The 17,968-nt window shown below is 44.9% G+C and overlaps 1 protein-coding gene and 1 long non-coding RNA gene across 3 annotated transcripts in view; one reads left to right on the plus strand and one right to left on the minus strand.

Moving 5' to 3' along the window:
* ROBO2 (roundabout guidance receptor 2) overlaps positions 1-17,968 on the plus strand; it is a 1,509,143-nt gene that overhangs the window by 101,497 nt on the left and 1,389,678 nt on the right. The gene's annotated exons all lie outside the window — the stretch shown is intronic.
* Positions 11,407-17,968, minus strand: part of LOC141983870 (uncharacterized) — a 67,892-nt gene continuing 61,330 nt past the window's right edge. The window contains exon 3 of the long non-coding RNA XR_012638550.1: positions 11,407-11,699. This is a non-coding gene — a long non-coding RNA (uncharacterized LOC141983870). The remainder of the gene's footprint in view (positions 11,700-17,968) is intronic.

The following is a 17,968-nucleotide window of genomic DNA, read 5'->3' on the forward strand; positions in this document are numbered from 1 at the left end:
TCCTGTGCAAAGTCTCACAGTCTGTCTTGTGTGATACCTATCACGTGCCCTGGGAAGAGTTAACTTGTAGACTCAGAACTCTCTCATGTCTGGTGTTCTGGGACAAAGTGAGTTTAACCGATGGGGTAGTGTGAATGGTCAGCACTTGTAAGGGGGGCTATGCAGTTCACCATGGGATCCAAGGTCTTGGGGTCGGGGGGCGGCTAGATAGAGGATCTGTATTCTGAGACCTGGTGCAGTGCCTGGGCTCTGGTGTTGATGAGCTGGTGGTCCGTTCTGCCCTTACATTCTATGATTATGTTCAGACTCAAGAAGAGGCTTAAAGTACCCTGCCATAACAAAATGCATCTTTACTGAATAATAAACCTGGAACTAGTTAAATACAAATGTTCATTCCATAGTTTTGCTATGCGTAACAAAACAACAACTATCAATAATAGCTTTTAAGTTTACAATTTCACCCCCATAGAATGCCACATTTTTATTTTCTTATTTGACTCTGTAATTAAAAACACATTTTTAAGAAAACTTGTGAAATTGAACTGGGATACATTTTCAATAATTGCAGGTGGTTCAGGGAAGCAAGAAGAATATGTATTGGCCAGAAATAATGGGAGAACTGGCAGGAATGATAAAAATAGACTGATAATGGCCAAAACAGGGATAATGAAACTATTTACATCTTTCAGGGAAGGTGGGGGGAAACTGGTGCTGGTGAGGAAATAAAGTAATTGTTGTGCTTGAGGCAATGTGTGGGGATAAATTATTGTGGTGCAGGAAGTAGCAACTAGAGTAAATAAGAGAGAGCCAAACAAAGAGAGCAAAATCTTCATCCCATTGAAGTCAATGGTAAATTTCCCATTGACTTTAGTGGGTCAAGGATTTCGTCCAGACAGCCATCCACCATGACACTAGACTTCTAACTTTCTAACAAAAACTTGTCATTCAGTTACACTAAGAATATTAAATGATCTCTTATGAAACAGTCTTACAGAATTCTAGTGAAGTTATATCCCTGAATTTTACAGTATTATATCCCTACACTGCAATTCTGTAGGGTGATTCCGAAATAAAACCAACAGAACAACAACAATAAAACTTCAAGATCCTTTTCTACTAAGTTCCCTGAGTTTTTTAGAATAATTTCTATACAACCCTCTTTGTTTAATCCCTGTTAAATTCTCCAGAACTTTTTCCTTGAGAATGAATTTGCATTTACTAAGAGTAACCACAGGGTGGCAGCATAAAAGTAAAATTGCAGCATGTGAATTTGTGAGGTGAGTTGGAGGTTGGGCCTATTGCTGATTGTACTTTGTGGTGCAAGGGAGGAAGTGAAGGGTGATTGTATATGGGAATATGGTGCAATTATGTTTTTATGTATTAAATTGTATTAGATTTAACAGTGTACATTAATAAATCCTTATCTCTGTTCCCAGATAGGATCTAGGGATGCAGGCAGAGCAACCTGCATCAGGTAAACATGAGGTGTTGTTCAATAAGGTGTTTTTCCATTTTATTTGGTCTGAGTTAGTAAGCCCTACCAGGCCTTATTCTCAAGGAGACTTCATGTTAAGTGGCAAAACCTTTCTTCTGGCATTTCCTTGTAAAGAGTTGGATACTCTGATGAAAACATCCCAGAAACAAGACAGTGCGAAGCCCTTGAAATAAATAGAAACAAAGTACTAACAGTAGCAATAAAGGGGAAGTGGGACAAAGTCCCTCAACTGATAGTTTAAATATGTTCCTTTGACATCCACAGCATTTTTCAGGATTCTAATTAATTTATGTGTTCAGAGAATAAGTTGTTTTAGAAATTTTATAACAGTGTATTGTAGTTTGTGCTCTTCATTTCAACATCTCAGTTAATTTCTAATCTGGTCAAACAATTTGCTGCAAATAAAGTATTAATCTGATTTGGCATCTTTTCTGTTCATGGACTGACTGATTTTTATATTTGATTAATATTTTAAAACCGTGTACGACTATGGGTTTCTCCGAATGTTTATACCGAATTCTTTCAGTATTTGCAACATGCTTATAAAAATATCTATCATATCCTCCTCTAGGGGTTGGTTCACAGAAGATACAGCGTACTACTGCTGCTAGCTAACTGACATACTCTTTTTAGCTCAGGTGGATGAGATCTGAGATTTGGTACTGAAGGTCCTGAATACAAACCCTGCTGATGACCAGATAATGGTTTTGTTATGTATTCATTAACTGGAATTCAGTTTGTGTGATTGGTTGGTTATGTAAATCACATGATGTGGTTTCAGTTCCTTTACTGGATGACATCATGTTTAAAAAACAGAAACAGTTCCTGAATAAATCAGTAAAATATTGGACTTCTCAGGGAGACGATGAGGAGCAGTTTGTGGCAAGAGACTTAGCAGATAAGTAGGCCTTGAAATTTTAGGACCTTATTACATCTTGTAAAGAGAATAGAAGATTTATGTAGAACCCAGATCTAAAAAGAAGCTGCTCAAGCCTTGCTGAGGAAGAAAGATATATATGTCAGATGTAAAGTCTGCTATATAGCAAATACATTCACTGTGTTTTTCTTGAGATAGTCACATCAAATAATTGTGTGTGTGTTAGGGTGATGAGATAGCAAGTGTGAAAAATTGGGACACAGGGTGGGGAGCAATAGGTGCCTATATAAGACAAAATCCCGAATATCAGAACTGTTTTTATAAAATCAGGACATCTGATTACCCTAGTGTGTATGTGTATTATATAACCATATAAAATGCATATAAAAATAAACTTCTTCCTAAACCGTTGTATGAACTAAATGTGTTACTCTGTATTACTGGAAAAATGAACAAAAAAAGGGTAATGAACATGGTTGGATCAAATTGCTGGTCTGATTTAGTGAATGTGTTTGCATACTCTTTTCCCCACTATTTGCCCAGACCAATTGTTTTATTCTTTATTTTATTAGGTCTCCATAGTCAAAACTTATGACCACTCTAGAGTGCAGTGTGTAGCCTTCTCAATACTATCGTATAGATCAGGGGGCAGAACAGCTAAGGAACAATGGTCCCACAAGATCATTACTTTCAAAGAAAAAGGGCTAAATTCAACCCAAGATTTTCACGGTCTTAAACCAGGGATGAAATATGTTAGAGAGCTTATTCCTTCACTCTCCCACTTCCCTGGTCCTTCTCGCATGAACAGAGAGCAACAATACCTGAAGTCCGAAGGTGCAAACAATTCAATGTTTATTGGGGTGAACTTCCAGCAAGCTTAAATCCAAGTTCCTTTTTCCTTATTTTCGAATCCCAACTTACTTCCTGTTTGCCCCTAATTTATATAGTAATATTCTTAGCTATACCTTAACCAATCATTCTACTGAAATTTAACTAACCAATCCTAACATATTGTAACATGATTAACTAACCAATTATAACCCACCACCTTAATTAGTTTACACCCAGCAAAATTAATTATACAGCAGACAGAAACAATCACTGAACCAGACAGAGACCATGCCAATAAACAATAGCAAAGTGGGAACTATAATGAAAAACAATACAGAAGTGAGGATTTCACAACTACATCTATAAAGACATAAGGGTTTCCCAGCTGTGTCTATTGATAAGTGAGTTCTTACCAGACAGAAAACTATCAACCTAAATTTCCTTTTACATCTTCTAGGCTCTTCCCTTTCTCTGGAGGTGATCGATCGGATCACCTTCCTAACAGCCCCATATTGACTAGTTTGGAATGTGAGGATGTGACCGGTCTCTTCCCAGCTTAGGGCTGCCTCTGCTGCTTAGCCAAAGGCATTGGCCTAAGAACAGGGCCTCAGACTGTCACAGTGAGAGAAGGCCCTTACACAGATTCTTTCTTGTATACCTCTATTACTAGCTAAATGATAAACATATACCTACATTCTTAGAGTATAGGCCTTTACAGACAGGCCTGAATATCTATATCCTAACACTCCACCCCTTTTTTTCTTTTTTTTTTGGGGGGGATCCTCCTGCCCAGGTATGCCTGGAAAAGCATAGGACATATGGTGACACACTTTCTGTTAGGGCCAGGCATCAAGGTGGAAGGTGTCGATGCTCCATCTGTCCCACTGCCCCTTGTGTAGTACCATGCCCTGCACCTTCTCTCGTACGGGCATACCACACCTATTCCAATTAGTGTTCCAGACTTCCCAGTATAGTGGGCCCGAGAAGGTTGGGTCCGGGTTGTCTAGTACACTGTGGGGGAGAGAGGGAGGGGAGGGGCTTACTACATTACTTACAGGGTATAATTAGTGGCTGTTCTCTAGAGGGTTGTGCCCCCTTGATCGTTTCCATATGCAATGTAACACACATATCGTTAACAATACACCAGCTGCTATGATAATCCACAGCAACACCGAGAGTCCTGACCACTGCAGTATGGTCCAACATCCTGGCCACCACCAAAAACACTGCTTCTCCTCCTTTGATAAGGTTAAAATTTTGTCAGCGCCATCCTGTAGTGTGTATTGTAAGTGTGTCCAACTGTTGGCGCTTGCAGCAAGTTGCTCTTGTAATCTTTGTGTACTTTTGTCCATATTGTGTGTCCATTGAATATCCACAGTGAAATTTGGTATTGTCCAAACCAATTCAACTACTTGGTACGGTATGGGGTAGTAGGTGCCGGTTCGATTGTTTACAATGATTAAGTCCACTGATCCATTGGTGCACCATAGTCCAGGTGGCAGTGTATAGAAGTTCATAATTTGGTCATACACTGGAAGGATTTTGCCTCCTAGTGTTATATTGCAGGATTGCATACATTCCCAACAGAATACACCGTACCCCATATACATTACCCCTAAATGCCCCCCCCCCCTTTGCAATAGGCCATTGATCCTGCTCCTCCATAGTCATAGGAGAGGGGCACATCCATATTCCTCCTCTGGATATACAACTGCTTAATTTGATGACAGTCCAATTTACCCCATTCCATCCCCTCCCACCTATTTCCTAGTGGCTCCCAATGCGCTCCCCCTTCCCTACTTACTCCCATAGGGTTCAAGGGAACTACCTTATTTGCATTTCCTTCCCATGGTATCATAGTAACAATCACACAAGAACTGTCCCCACAGGTCGGGGATGTTATTTTCCAGGTAGATGGGTATGTTTTTGCAATTGTGGATAAATATGGGCTAGCCTCCCGATTTAATACTGAAGGCCATTGTTCTGACCAAGCATCTCTTAACATTATTAACTGAGCATTTTGAATACCTATACACACTTCTCCCCCTGTTAGTCTTCTGAAGCCATCCCCTACCCATGTCACCAGGTCCCCTGCCCAATGAGTTAACTGCAAGTTTACCTCTACTGCTGTCCTCCACCCTGTGGCAACTGCTGATAGTTGCTGTGCCATTAATTCATTAATTTGTTGTTGAAATTTCACATTTTGGCTTACTAATTGTTTGGTTACCCACTCGTCCCCCAGATTCCATGTACCCAGCATAGTGTTCCCCGCTGCCGACAATCCCCTTTTCCGACAACGATTCCAGGTGTGTCCCCTCACCCATCCATTGAATTGTTGTTTCAATCCTTTTATGTACATACTACAATTAGGATGAATTTGGTCCACCCACCGTTCCTTGGGGTGTACCACCCATGTAATAGAGTGAAAGGACACGTTAAAAAGTGCTGGCTGCACTTGCTCCCACAATGGCTCCCATACATTTGCTCATTGGGGAATATTCTCGGCTCCAGGCTGTGGCCACTTTAAATTTGGATTCTTCCAACTTGGCATCCATATCACCTGTAGGGTTACATTCTGTAAAATGGTTAACTCATCATACACCCAGCGTCCCAAAGGGGATTTTACGCCTAATGTAATATGTATATAACAATCACACCTTCGGGGATTATCTTCCATGGAAGTACCATTGTGGTTACATATGGTAACATCACACCCTAAATGTGGGGCCCTATTTTCCCAAGAGGGTTCATTTGCTCCAGGAGACCAGAGGGTTATATTCTTTGGACCCTCTGTAACAAACCACATAGCTGGGTAACTGTATTTTCCACTATCGTTAATCATGGCAGCACCCAGGGAGTACCATGCGATATTTCCTGAAATTTGATATTCTCCACCTGGTTGGGATTCCCCCATCTAATCCATAAACCATATACCGACACTGCCATATTCCTGTTGGAGTATTAGTGGTACATCTTTCTATGGGGAGATTCTCATAGTCTTCATTAGCTTTATTACCACAGGTTGCATGTGTAGCCGTCCATGTGTTTCCTCCTTTTGACACTTCACATCATGGGATCTGAATAGAATTTGTAAATGTGACAATTGTGATTAGCACTAGTAATTGTTCCATCCAGGGCCAGGGAATTTTCATCCTTTTCGAATTAACCTGTAATACACACATAACAAAATGTACACGTCCCCTTTCCCAATCCCCTGTTTGTACCTTTTTATTTGCATGCAGTGAACCCACTACCGTCCTCCATTCTCTGTACCCAGTAATAGCAGACTGGGCCATAATTGGTCAAGGACAAGATAGGGGCCCTTCCATTTAGGAGCTGGGAATGGATGGTGTTGACCTGGAATCTTGTACATCACTAGATCTCCCACCATGGGTAGATTACGCTCCCCAGGCAGGTCATACCATGCTTTGACTCTTACTGCTCCTTGCTCGTCTAGCCAGGCCACCTCCTGCTGTACTTGTTTTACATGTTCGATTAGAGTTAAAATCCATTCTTGTGTTAAGCCATTTGTAGTGACTTCCCCAGGTGCTGGGGTAAGTAGATTTTCCCACCGTTCCATGGGCCTTCCCATGAGAGCTTCATATGGAGAAAATCCTGTGCCCTTTGATTCTCAGGCCCTTATTCTCATTAAGACAAAAGGCAGTAACTGTGACCAGTTTTTTCCTCCCATTTCCACTCCCTTTCTTAGCTCACTTTTAATGGTGTGGTTCATGCATTCCACCTGCCCTGCAGCCTGTGGGTGATAAGCAATATGGAACAACTGTGTGATTCCAGTGAGGGCCGATAGCTCCCCTAACAGATCTGACCGAAAAGCAGCTCCTTGGTCTGAGTCAATCACCTTTGGGACCCCCCAGCGAGTGAATACCTCATTTACCAGTATTGCAGCAGTTACCCGGGCAATTTGATACTTTGTGGGGAAAGCTTCCACCCATCTGCTGAAAGCATCCACTACCACCAACATGAATCAGTTTTTCCTGTGATCTGGTGGTAGGGGTCCTGTGTAGTCAATTTGTATTCTTTCCCATGGTCCCCTTGGGGCTTGTCTCATTAATTCTCCCCTTAGCACCTTGTGAGGTGGGCTGTGCCTGGCACAGTCCAAACAACGTTCCAGATGTGATTTTAAATCAGCTGCCATTCCTGGTCACCAGCACAACCTTTTTAAAGTTCCCAGTGCCTCCTCAAACCCGGGGTATCCCCCTGCCAAGCTTCCATGCACCCAGCTTAAGAAAGCCGTCCGACTTCCCTGAGGGCACAGCATTACTGGTCCCTCAGTTGTTAAGACACACCAAATCCCTTCCATTAGTTCCACCTTTGGCACATGCCTGTCCCCAAGTTTCATGATGCCTTCCAGTCCTGGGTCAGATTCCTGCAACTCTCGAATTCGCCCTCCCCGATCTGTATCCACCCCGCTTCTTGTTAACACTGCTACAGGCACACTCTCTTCTGGCTCCCACCAGATTATTTCCTTTGCTTAAGGGTCCTGTTTTCTTGTGTGCCTTTACCCTTACCACATTGATCCGTGTAAAACAGTGATTGAGCTCCTCCACTCGCTTCCACCAGGTAGCATGCTTGATTGTGGAGCCGTCTGTTGCCCTGAAATGATTATCTGCCCACCATCTCAGCATTAATGTGGCACCACGAAATACATAATCTGAATCTACCACCACCCAACATTCTGGCTCAGATTTGGGATCCACTTCATTTAAAGCTGTTAGCAAGGCTGCCAGTTCTGCCTCCTGAGCTGACCTTGCTTCTAGTGAGAAACCAATGGTGCTGACTGTCTCATTGCCTCTGATTCCCACAACAGCTAAGCCTGCAGTTTTCCGTCCCCCTTGATACCTACAACTTCCATCCAAAAACCATACCAGTGTCCCCTCCTTTACCTGATTGGGGTTAGCCGCCCGAAACACCTGATGTTGGGTTTTACCTGGGCTGGCTTCACATTGGTGTGGGGTGCCAGCCAGATGTAATCCAGCTACCCAGACTGTGGGTTCCTTTAACACTTCTGCTTTAATGTTTTCTGCCTGTAGAGCCAGCAACCATTTGGCAATACGCTGCCCACTCACTTGTCCCTGTAAGATAGTGTGCATGTGTAACAGCCGCAGGGGGTCATGATGAGATCGGACTATTACTTTCTGCATTCCCATAAGGTATTTAAATTTCCCTACCCCCCAGTAGGTGCACAACAGCACCTTTTCACACCATCCATACTTCAATTCCACAGCACTCAAAAGTCGAGAGGCAAAGGCCACAGGTCGGTCCTTTGCTCCATACTCCTGTGTGAATGCACAACGAATGGTAGTGTCCGATACCAAAGGGTACAGATAAAAGAATTTCTCCCCATCCGGGGAGGCCAGCACTGGAGCACTGGCCAGGTTTTCCTTCAGCACTCTCACTGCCTCAGTACACTCTTCTGACCATTCCCAAGTTGAGGCTCGGGTTAGGTCAAATAGAGGCTGGGCTATTTCTGCATAATTGGCCACAAAATCCCTGCAAAATCCAGTTAGACCCAGAAAACTTTGCAAGCTTTTAACATCCGTAGGCAGTGGCAGGGACTGGATCAGTTGCACTCGTCCCTTATCGATTTCCCTTCCCATCTGAGACACTTCCACTCCTAAGTAAGTCACTCTTGTCTGTCCCATCTGAGCCTTTTTCCCATTGACCTTCAATCCTGCTCTTGCCAATGCTTGCAGGACCTGCTTGGTTAGTTCCCTGTCTTCTTCCTCTGTCCCTGACATTAGCAACAGGTCGTCTACATATTGTATGCATCTTGCTGAATATACCCCCTCCAGAGCCTGTGTCATGTATCTGTGAAAAATTGCAGGGGAGTCCCTATATCCCTGGGGTAGGACTGTCCAGCAGAATTGTCTGCCCTCCCATGTGAATGCAGTTTTATACTGACACGAGGCAGCTAGTGGCAGGGACCAAAACCCATTAACTATGTCCAAAACAGTGAAAATTAGGAATTGGGGTCTAATACGGGCCAACACTTCAGGGTACGCTGCCACCACTGTGGCTGGCAAATTGGCCAGAGCATTTAGTGCCCTGTAATCCCCAGTGAGGCGCCAGGTACTGTTTGGCTTTCTCACTGGCCACACAGCAGTATTACAAGGCGATGCAACTGCCCGAATCAGTCCCCTCTGTTCCAACTCCCCAGTAGTTGCCCCCACCTCTGCCAATGCCTCCCGAGGAATAGGATACTGTTTCTGTGGGGGAGGGTCCCCTCCCTCCATCAGTACCTCCATGCTGCCCCTACCACAATCCAGGTTATCCTTCGCCCACACAGGGATGTGTTCCCACCCAGCCGGGGGTGGTGGGAGGGCATGTGCCGCTTTAATGGTCATAGTGGCTATCCCCATGGGAATGGTATAGCCCTGGTCGTCCTGCGTTTGCCCCAGTAAACACACCCAATTGGCTAAATCCAGTACAAGTCCCAGTTTGTGTAAATCTCCTGCCCCCAACAGATTAAGCATATCATTACAACCCCACATAATCTCCCCTTCCCCCCAGATTCCTTTGATTTGTCCCCGCCTCAGGGTTAATTGTGTCTCCCCTCCCCGTTGCCCCTACAATTGTCGCAATCCCTTCTGAAGCTCTCCCCTGCCCCCATGTGGTTAAACTGATGGCTGCTCCAGTGTCTATCAAAAAATCCCTCATGGGACTCCCTTCGATTGCCACCTGGAGCATGGGGCGACCAGATGCATCCCGTCCTAAACTGAGAACATGGCCAGGACGCCTCCCAGGGCACCCCTAAGGTGCAGCACCCACCTCTATCCCTCCCACTGGTTCACAGGGGGACCAGGGGTCCTGGCACCGAACACATTCCTGTCTCCACACAAAATTGTGTGTCTGGCATTTCAGGCAGTCCCACTCCCTTGGCCTCCGGGGCCACTTTTCCCCTGATCTGGTAAGATCCTGGGTAGTCAGTTTAGCCTGCAGTCTCTGGATCTGTTGCTCTATAGTTGCCCGCTCGTCCCTGGCTACCCCCCACAAAGCCACGAACTCTCCCTCTATCTCCTCCTTTGCAGGCTGACCCACCCCTCTCCACCTTGTACTGATCCCCCGCAGTAATAGTATGGACTGGCTCTTCCCCCTGACGCATCTGCCTCCACACATCTGCCTATTCCAGAAACTGGGGTAGCTGATTGGGAGCAAGTTCAGGGTGCTGCAACCTTAAATGCCCCATGAACTGCGGATCGCTCAGCTCCAACCATTTCTCCAGCAATTCCACACCCCTACCCTGCTCCACACCCCCACCAGGTCCCGGTGCCCCTGCCTGTGGCATCACCCATGGACAGTCCAGGGGATCCACCCAGTACCGTGCCCATGCCTGTATGCGATTAAGTGTATCCCACCCTGTTTCCCCAGGGATTCGCTTCATCTTATTCATCCCTGCAGTACGAGAGTACACCCCAAACAACTGTTTTGCAACCTGTCCGGGGATTAGAAATGGGTGTGCCACTCCTGCCACATCGATTCCCAAGGTACCTCGTCCCAGAAGACTATGCCATAACATCACCTGATCCTCATGAGTTAGACCCTCCATCTCCCTGCCCACCTCCACTAGCCACAGCACAAACTGATCCCAATCATTCCGGGGTACCTTTCCCAAACGGCCCAGTACTGCCTCCCGGTCCTTCAGGGACAAGGGGCGGATTTCTGCCTGTTCTACTACTTGTGGGGCCTGGTCCCCCCACCCTGCAACCGGGGCCACTATTCCTGCCTCCTGCAGTTCCTCCCGGGTAGCCTCTCTCGCAGGGTCTGTAACTGTGGATCGCCGGCTTACAACGTCCACTGGCAGTGGTGGGTACAGTGTTTTTTCAGGGTAGTTTGGTGGAGGTGTCTCCTTCAGTTCCATTAGTGGGGCGGATGGTTTGGGGTCCCCAAGTCCATTGCCCCCATGTTTACAATGATACAATTCCTCTTCTAAATCTCCTACTCTCCCCAGCAGTTCGTCCCTCTCTCTCCGGATTGCCTCACAAGACTCCTCTGTCTGTGCAGCATCCCGTGCCTTCAAATCCGCTACCTCTACTGCTAACACAGATTTTTCTGTTAAAATCTGTTGCTGATCCACAATCCCCTCCAAATCCTTAATGTGTTGGAGGAGATCAGCTTCCCTTTTTACCCAGTATGCCATCCCAGCACACAAACCTTGTAATACCATTCCCTTTTTCCTACACTCCTTTCCCTTGGGGTCTCCCAAAACCTCTCTCATCTCCTTCTCAATCTCATCCCAGGTGAACCCCTGCACCTGGTATGGGCTCTGATTCTTCCTTATCCATTTGTTCAAAAAATCCATTACCCCAGCTTGCCAGAACCCGCAACTACCATCACAAGAGTTCGCTGTACCCCCTCCAAGCAGCTGTGCGGACTGTTGGGGAGGGGGACTTACAGGCTGCCACTCACCTATCCGATGCGATGTACCCAAGTCCCGGCACCAAGATGTTAGAGAGCTTATTTCTTCTGAAATACATCCTAAAACATTGATAAATACAGGATAAGCCTGTGCTTAACTGTTGCAGCAGTTTTCATGTCACTTCTGAATTTCTTCCCTACATGGCAGGAGAGAATTATATTTGTACTATAAGGCAGGCCAATCCACAACTAGGCTTCTTCCTAAAAATTTTATTATTAGGCCTATCTTTCATTCTTTTACCTAGTATTTTTAGCTTAGATTTGGATTTTTGCTTTTTGTGTGGATTTGAATGTGTAGGCTTCCCCTTTAAGGTTATGACAGCCAGTGCAGAAGTCACAATTTATTACTTGGCTTTTACACAAATGTGACATGATCTCATTAAATTTCTGCCATGGGATTTTATCGCTTTAATAATTCGTTGCAATATTTATAGAATACTATGATGAATTATATTGGATTTATCATATTATCCAATAAATAATATGACAAAACAATAAATCAGTCACATTCAAAAAGTATTACAATTATGCTTTGTAACATTTCAGATCCAAGTATGATGAGCACTGTATTGAAAACAGGAAGGATTTAGCTGACAAGCTTTCACAGTAAACTGTTGTGATTCTCTCTTAATGAAATTGCAGTAGGTATGGTATCAGAGTTCACAACTTGGCTTTGTTACTAGAGATGGCTTTCCACATGGTCTGTTTTTTCCATGTCAGAATGGCTATTTAGGAAGAATAGTGAGGATGCAAAAAATTACTACCTGAGCAGCTTTTATGTAAAATATGATTACATATTTGATATGATTTTAATTCAGTGATGTCTTAACCCTTCATTTTGTTTAGAGCTGATAATTTAGTGATGATAATCCCTTTTGTAGAAGTATGGGTAAGAATCTGTGTTTAATTCTTCATTGTGTCTGAATAACCTTCCAAAGGGATCAGGGAATTACTTGATGTTCAAAAATAGGTATACATACAAGGCACTGAGATGAGGTAGGGATAATATGAAATATAGGTATTCCAGTGCACTTATAATTATGCATCTATAGCTGAAAGTAATAAGAGGGTTCATGCCATAGTTGTAAAATAAGGTGAAATGAAAGGTTTAAATGAATGATAAAAGCAGTCATAGGTTAACTTTTAATGCTACAGGCTATTAATTTTGTTACTTAAAGCATGCTCTGTATATCTTTATATAGCTTTTACTTAGATACTAAGTTCCTCAAGGTAGGGACTTTGGCTACGTCTAATTATAAAGTGCCTTGCAAAATGGAGTGTTAGTTGAATTTGGGGCCTCTGCTCATTACTGTAACACAAAAACAACTACACAGACAAATTCAGACTAAAAATAAAGATACAATTTTTAACAGTGAGCATATTGAATAGAGCCAAGGGAAAATTGGAATTTGGGGGCCAAATTGGGTTGAAACATTTTTTTCCAACATTTTTGATCAAAACAAAACATTTTTGACATCGCCAAACTGAAACATTTCATTTCAGTTTGTTGAAATGGACTGACATTTTATTTCAAGTCAGTTCAGCATTAAACTGTATTTGCCTTTGGTGCTACTGTGCCTCATGCATGCATGACACGATGGCCTGCAATAGCAGGGGACGGACTCGATGACCCAGGAGTTCCCTTCCAGGCCTATGTGTGGTGTCCCCATTTTTTCCTGGGGCTCCACCAGACTACATCTCCATGATGCACCTGCAGTCAGTTGGCTCCCTTGATGTACCACATGTCAGAGGGAAAAGGTCATTTGGCCAAAGAGCACCAGTTAAAGGGGGGAATGAGGACATGAGACACGCAAACTGCAACTCCCATGAAGCACCACAGGCAGAGGCAGTTAGATATCAAACTGCCTTGAAACCAAACACTGCGGTTTAGTACAACAAACATTCATGGAAGATAGGTCAATGGCTATTACTCTATGCTCTGGGAACCCCTAAACCTCTTTGTGTCCCCAGAAGCTGGCACTGAACAACAGGGGAAGGATCACTTGATAAATTGCCCTGTTTTGGTCACTCACTCTGAAGCATCTGGAACTGGCCACTGTGTTAGAAGACAGGATACTGGGTTAGATGTACCACTGGTCGGAACCGTCATGGCTATTTGTATGTTCTTATTTTAGTCAGGAGTAGTTTTGGTTTCCTCTTACTTTGTGTTGAAATGTAAATTGGCAATGATTATTGTTTGCACTTCTGTAACATTTTTTAATCTGGAGATCTCAGTGAACATGATCAACAAATATTAATTAAGCTATACAACATGCCAGGGAGATTTCCTCCCATTTTCCAGAGGCAGAAACTGAAATACAATAGTATAATGTGAATTGCTGGAAGTAACACAGTGAGCTTGTTGCATTGCTTGGAATAGAGACCATATCTCCTAACTTTTGGTCCTATGCTTCAGTAACAAGCTTATCCTTCCCCTTTCTCCCGCTAAGGCCCTGCTTCAGGAAAGTATCCGTATTCAGGATAACACTTAAACACTAACACTGTCATGTGGAATTTAAAAGCATAATGACAATTCAGTAGGAGTTCAAGTGCTTTCCTACATCAGGGCCTAAATTAGTAGTTAGTTCACTGGTTTAGGAAAAGTAAGAATCCTCAAGCTTTTACCTTTTTCTTACAAACTCCAGAATGTTAAATTATAAAAGGATGAAAGCAGTTGGGGCCCAGAATAGGGGAATCTCATAGTCCTTTTGTGATAGGGCGTTCAGTGGCCGGGCAGTCTAGTGGCTAGATCATTGGGGGGGGGGAGAGGCTCATTTTCCCTCAGTTCTCCCAGCTGTGGGGGGGGGGGAGGAGGAGAGGGGTTCAGGATGCTTTCCTGGGCTGCTCCCTATGCAAGTCTTTAAGTTTGGGGTGTGGCCCCAGTAGTCCAGTTTCCTCGCAGTTGGGGCTTAGCTGTAGGTTCCCCTTAGCAGGGAAAGTCTTAGCAGGGGAAAACTTACTCATTTCCCATGGCTGCGTGGCTGGCAGGGTGCCAGTCTGTGCATTCAGGCAGGAAAACAGAGATCTCCTGCCTCTTCGCCAGTCAGCCCCGACCAAGCCAGGCTCCCTTCTTTTCTCCCTCCTCAAGGTCTGGCATTAGCTGCAGGTATAATGGGGTGGGGGTTACCTGAACCCTCAGGTTTCCTTTAACCCCTGATGTGCCAGGCAGCAGTCTCTCTGCTCCTTCACACATTCCCCACCTCATGACCTTATTTGGGGTCTGCCCTCCCTCCAACTGCCCTCCACCATCCCGGGAGAAGAAGTCTGCATTTTGATGGGCTCTCCCAGCCCCGTGTTGGACGCAGAAGAAGAAGAGTTGGAGGGAAAGGTACCACCTCATGATTCTGGGGTTTGTATCCTTCACAGCATGCAGCCAGCAGAGAGGGGCATGGTCAGTAACTAGGGTAAAGTGTGTCCCTCGAAGATAATAATGGAGTGAGTCCTCAGCCCCTATTACCGCCAAGGCTTCCTTCTTGATTACGGAGTAGGCCTTCCCCCTCAGGAACAGCTTTCTACTAATGTAGAGGATGGGGTGTTCATCGCCTCCCACTACCAGGGATAGAACGGCTCCTAGGCCAATGTCCGAGGCATCCGTCTGTAACAAGAACTCCTTAGTGAAGTCTGGGCTATACAAGACAGATTCCTGACAGAGCTGGGCTTTCAGAGTTTGAAATGCCTCCTCACAGGCTCTAGTCCACTGGATCTTTTTAGGACTCTCATTCTTGAGGAAGTCGGTAAGCGAGGCTGCAATGGAGGAGAACCCTGGGATAAAGTGGCGGTAGTAACTGGCCAGTCCTAGAAACCAGCATACTTGCTTTTTTGAGGAAGGAGGGGGCACAGCTGGAGGGCCTGGACTTTGCCAATCAAGGGTCGGACGGTGCCTTTTCCTAATGTGTATTTGTGGTAGGTGGCATTCACCATCGGCCGGCCTCTTTGAGGGACTGTAGCACTGCGGTCACATGTTTTAAGTGGTTTGGCCAGTCGCAACTATAAATCGCCTCGTCATCAGTAAGCAGCTGTATACCGGCTTTGGGGGTAGAGAACGCGATCCATTAGTCACTGAAATGTGGCAGGGTTACCATGCAAACCGAAGGGCATGTTCTGGAACTCGAAGAGCCTGAAGAGGGTGGAGAAAGCTATCTTTTCCTTGGATTTGGGTGTGAGGGGGGATCTGCCAATATCCCTTTGTTAAGTCCAAGTTGGTGATATACTCCAGCGTTCCTAGCCAGTCGAGCAGCTCATCAACATGTAGCATTGGGTATGCATCAAACTTTGATACTGCATTGACCTTGCAGAAGTCAATGGAAAAGCGGGTACTTCCATCAGGTTTTGGGACTAGTACCACAGGGCTTTTCCAGTCACTGAAAGACTCCTCAGTCACCCCCAATGCTAGCATTGACTGGAGTTCCTGATACACGGTCTCTCTTAGTTTCTGGGGAAGGGGCCGAGGGTTTTTCCTGACCTTAACTCCTGGTTCCGTCTGTGTATGGTGGGCTGTCAAGTGAGTCTGGCCTGGGTGGGTTGAAAAGAATGAAGAGAATGCAGGGATCAGTTACTGCACCTGATTTCTCTGCTCTGGGGTAAGATTGTCTCCAATCTTGACCCCTCCTGGAGTTGAAGCTTCAGTGACCTGGGGGCCTAGTTCAGGCTCTGGTGGGTAGGGAGCTATTAGTAAGCCTTCTTGGGCTTTCCACGGTTTTAAAAGGTTCACATGGTAGATTTGTTGTACCTTACATTTTTTGGGTTGCTTGATCTCATAGTTCATTGGTCCTACATGCCGGATCACCTCATACAGCCCTTGCCAGCAGGTGAGGAGCTTCGACTTAGAGCTGGGCAGCAGCAACAGTACCCGATCACCAGGATGAAATTCCCAGAGACACACCCATTTATTGGCCCCACAGTATGCCAACATTTTTATGGCTGACTTAGAACAACGCTTCCTCATCTCTCGTCTCCTAATGCCCCTACTCTACTTGTGCTATATTGATGACATCTTCATCATCTGGACCCATGGAAAAGAAGCCCTTGAGGAATTCCACCATGATTTCAACAATTTCCATCCCACATCAACCTCAGCCTGGTCCAGTCCACATAAGAGATCCACTTCCTGGACACTACTGTGCTAATAAACGATGGTCACATAAACACCGCCCTATACCGGAAACCTACTGACCGCTATTCCTACCTACATGCCTCCAGCTTTCATCCTGACCACACCACACGATCCATTGTCTACAGCCAAGCTCTGTGATACAACTGCATTTGCTCCAACCCCTCAGACAGAGACAAACACCTACAAGATCTCTATCAAGCATTCTTACAACTACAATACCCACCTGCGGAAGTGAAGAAACAGATTGATAGAGCCAGAAGAGTTTCCAGAAGTCACCTACTACAGGACAGGCCTAACAAAGAAAATAACAGAACGCCACTAGCCGTCACCTTCAGCCCCCAACTAAAACCCCTCCAACGCATTATTAAAGATCTACAACCTATCCTGAAGGATGACCCAACACTCTCACAAATCTTGGGAGACAGGCCAGTCCTTGCCTACAGACAGCCCCCCAACCTGAAGCGAATACTCAGCAGCAACCACATACCACACAACAGAACCACCAACCCAGGAACCTATCCTTGCAACAAAGCCCGTTGCCAACTGTGCCCACATATCTATTCAGGGGACACCATCACAGGGCCTAATAACATCAGCCACACTATCAGAGGCTCATTCACCTGCACATCCACCAACGTGATATATGCCATCGTGTGCCAGCAATGCCCCTCTGCCATGTACATGGTCAAATTGGACAGTCTCTATGTAAAAGAATAAATGGACACAAATCAGATGTCAAGAATTATAACATTCGTAAACCAGTTGGAGAACACTTCAATCTCTCTGGTCACACAATTACAGACATGAAAGTTGCGATATTACAACAAAAAATCTTCAAAACCAGACTCCAGCGATAGACTGTTGAATTGGAATTCATTTGCAAATTGGATACAATTAACTTAGGCTTGAATAGAGACTGGGAGTGGCTAAGTCATTATGCAAGGTAACCTATTTCCCCTTGTTTTTTCCTACCCCCGCCCCCCAGACGTTCTTGTTAAACCCTGGATTTGTGCTGGAAATGGCCCACCTTGATTATCATACACATTGTAAGGAGAGTGATCACTTTAGATAAGCTATTACCAGCAGGAGAGTGGGGTGGGGGGAGAGAAAACCTTTTGTAGTGGTAAACACCCATTTTTTCATGCTTTGTGTGTATAAAAAGATCTTCTATACTTTCCACAGTATGCATCCGATGAAGTGAGCTGTAGCTCATGAA

The sequence above is a fragment of the Natator depressus genome, chromosome 1 (genome assembly GCF_965152275.1).
Source record: "Natator depressus isolate rNatDep1 chromosome 1, rNatDep2.hap1, whole genome shotgun sequence".
NCBI lineage: Eukaryota > Metazoa > Chordata > Testudines > Cheloniidae > Natator > Natator depressus.